Below are 3,813 nucleotides of genomic sequence, written 5' to 3' on the forward strand. Positions count from 1 at the left end.
TATTCACAATAGAAAAAAAATGGAAACAACCTAAGTACCTATCAATAGACGAATGGATAAGCAAAATGTGGTACAGACACACAATGAATTACTATGCAACCATAAAGAACAATGATGAGTCTGCAAAACATATTATAATATAGATGGAACTGAAAGACATAATGCTAAGTGAAATAAGGACAAATACTGTAGGATTCCACTTACATATAAGAAGACAAGAATAGATATATATACAGAGACCAATGTACATTGGTGGTTACCAGGGATGAGTGTGGCGGGATGAGGTGGGGGAAAGTGTATCACTAGATCATAGATACTTGTTATTTTGGTGATAGGAAAAGTAGCACAGACTGTGGGTGTAATGGGCAAAGCTTGACCAAAGTAAACAATGCCACTAAGAACCACACAATATAAAAGGATATTTGTGCTAAAGAATACGACATATATAATTTTGCAACAACATCAACAATAACCAATGAGTGTATGGTCACATATAAGTGTAGGAGTAGGAATAGGAGTAGGAATGTACATCTGTGTGCACAGATAGAAGTATCTTTATCCACATGTCTGTACAGGTATGTGTGTGCATGCATATATATTCATAGAGGACACAGTTACAGATAGATCTCAGACATAACCGAACACCTAAGACCAGTAGAACTGGATGGTGCCCAGCTACTATGACCAACGATTCTAATCAGGGCCACAATAGATGTACCCTGATAGAACAAGAGAAAAATGAAGAACAGAAATTGAATTCTTAAAAAGTCCAGACTTACTCGACCAGTGGAGACTAGAGGACTCCCTGAAACTACTGCCGTGAAATATTCTTTAAACACTAAACCACAACTATCCCCTGAGGTCACCTTTTCGTGAAATAACAGATCAGTACGCAAAATAGATGATATTACCCATGAGTATGGTGCTCCATCTATTTGAGACCAAAAGGTCAACAATTACTCTAAAGCAAAGATGAGAAAATAAGGGAGCAGTGAAATTAGAATAATAGAAATGGAACAATCTGAAAGGAATTCAAGAGAATGTTGACATATTGTGAAAAATGTAACCAATGACACTGAACAATTTGTTCTGAAATTGTCAAACGGGAACTTATTTTGCTGTGTCAATTTTTACCGAAAACACAATAAAATATTATTTAAATAAAAAGGTTTTTGTTTCAAGATGGAAGAGGCATAATAAATATAAATGATGAGGTGGATTGTGAAAAGAGGCATAGGTTGCGGGCACAAGAGGTTTATTTTATAATCATTTCCCTGAAAAACCAGGAAAGAAAGACTTTCGACTGGAAACCTTGGACTTAACCTGGGGTAGAAATGAGTCTCTAACTTTATAGTAGAGAAAGAGAAGCCAATGGGCATGAGTGAAGGAATATTTATAGATATTTTGGTGATAAGCTAAAGTAATTTGTTGAATTATGTCATTCATCTTCTTAGTAGGAGGTAATCGCATCTATTGAAAGTAAAGGAAAAGGTGAGAATCTGTAAGATTCAAAATGTATGTAAATCTCCAGGCCCAGAGTCACATTTATTAAAAACTATATATTTTTTCTGTGCCAGATGGAGTACACAGGAATCAAATCGACTACACCTGTGGAAAGACACGATGGAAGTGCTCAGTAGTATCACTCAGAATAAGGCCATGGGCTGACGGCTGAACAGACTATCAATTGCTCACGTGCAAGTTCAAGTTGAAACTGAAGAAAATTAAAACAAGTCCACAAAAGCCAAAGTACAGACCTTGAGTATATCCTACCTGAGGTTAGAGACCATCTCAAGAATAGGTTTGACACATTAAACACTAATGACCAAAGATCAGGTGAGTTGTGGAATGACATCAAGGACATCATACTTGAAGAAAGCAAGAGGTCATTAAAAAAACAGGAAAGAAAGAAAAGACCAAAATGTATGTCAGAAGATACTCTGAAACTTGCTCTTGAACATTGAGTAGCTAAAGCAAAAGATAGAAATGATGAAGTAAAAGAACTGAACAGAAGATTTCAAAGGGCGGCCCGAGAAGATAAAGTGTTATAATGACACGTGCAAAGAGCTGGAGATAGAAAACCAAAAGTGAAGAACACACTAGGCATTTCTTAAGCTGAAAGAACTGAAGAAAAAATTCAAGCCTCGAGTTGCAATAGTGAAGGATTCTATGGGGAAAATATTAAATGATGCAGGAAGCATCAAAAGAAGATGGAAGGAATACACAGAGTCATTATACCAGAAAGAATTGGTTGATGTTCAAACATTTCAACAGTTAGCATATGATCAGGAACCGATGACACTGAAGGAAGAAGTCCAAGCTGCACTAAAGGCACTGGAGAAAAGGAAGTCTCCAGGAATCCATGGAATATCAATTGAGATGTTTCAACAAACTGATGCAGCGCTAAAACTGCTCACTCATCTATGCCAAGATATTTGGAAGACAGCTTTCTGGCCAACTGACTGGAAGAGATCCATATTTATGCCTATTCCCAAGAAAGGTGATCCAATCGAATGGGGAAATTATCGATCAGTATCATTAATATCACATGCAAGTAAAATTTTGCTAAAGATCATTCAAAAGCAGATGCAGCAGTATATGGACAGGGAACAGCCAGGAACTCTGGCCAGATTCAGAAGAGGACGTGGAACCAGGGATATTATTGCTGATGTTAGATGGATCCTGGCTGAAAGCAGAGAATACCAGAAAGATGTTTACCTGTGTTTTATTGTCTATGCAAAGGCATTCAACTGTGTGGATCGTAACAAATTATAGATAAGATGGCGATGAATGTGAATTCCAGAACACTTAACTGTGCTGGTGAGGAACCTGTACGTAGATCAAGAGGCAGTTGGTCTAACAGAACAAGCGGATACCGTGTGGTTTAAAGTCAGGAAAGGTGTGTGTCAGGGTTATATTTTTTCACCATACCTATTCAATCTGTATGCTGAGCAAATAATCCGAGAAGCCGGACTCTATGATGAAGAACGGGGCATCAGGATTAGAGGAAGACTCATTAACAACCTGCGTTATGCAGATGACACAACCTTGCTTATCAAAATGAAGACAACTTGAAACACTTACTGATGAAGATAAAAGACCACAGCCTTCAGTAGGGATTAGCCTCAACATAAAGAAAACAAAAATCCTCACAACTGGACCAAAAAGCAACACTATGATAAACAGAGAAAAGATTGAAGTTGTAAAGGATTTCATTTTACCTGGTTCCACAATTAACGCCCATGGAAGCAGCAGTCAAGAAATCAAAAGATGCATTGTATTGGGCAAATATGCTGCAAAAGACCTCTTCAAAGTGTTGAAAAGCAAAGATGTCACCTTTCAGACTGAGGTGTGCCTGACACAAGCCGTGGTATTTTCAATCACATCATACGCATGTGAAAACTGGACAATGAATAAGGAAGACTGAAGAAGAATTGACTCCTTTGAATTGTGTTGACAATGAATATTGAAAATACTGTGGACTGCCAAAAGAACGAACAAATCTGTCTTGGAAGAAGTATGATCAGAATGCTCCTTAGAAGCAAGGATGGTGAGACTACGTCTTGCATACTTTGGACATGTCAGGAGGGATCAGTCCCTGGAGAAGGATATCATGCTTGGTAAAGTACACGGTCAGGGAAAAAGAGGAAGACCTTCAAAGAGATCAATTGACACAATGGCTGCAACAATCGGCTCAAGCATAACAATTGTGAGCATGGCACAGGACTGGGTAGTGTTTCATTCTGTACTACATAGGGTCACTATGAGTTGGAACTGACTCGGTGGCACCAAACAACAACAAAAAAAAAAAAA

The sequence above is a fragment of the Trichechus manatus genome, unplaced genomic scaffold (genome assembly GCF_000243295.1).
Source record: "Trichechus manatus latirostris isolate Lorelei unplaced genomic scaffold, TriManLat1.0 scaffold00359, whole genome shotgun sequence".
Lineage (NCBI taxonomy): Eukaryota > Metazoa > Chordata > Mammalia > Sirenia > Trichechidae > Trichechus > Trichechus manatus.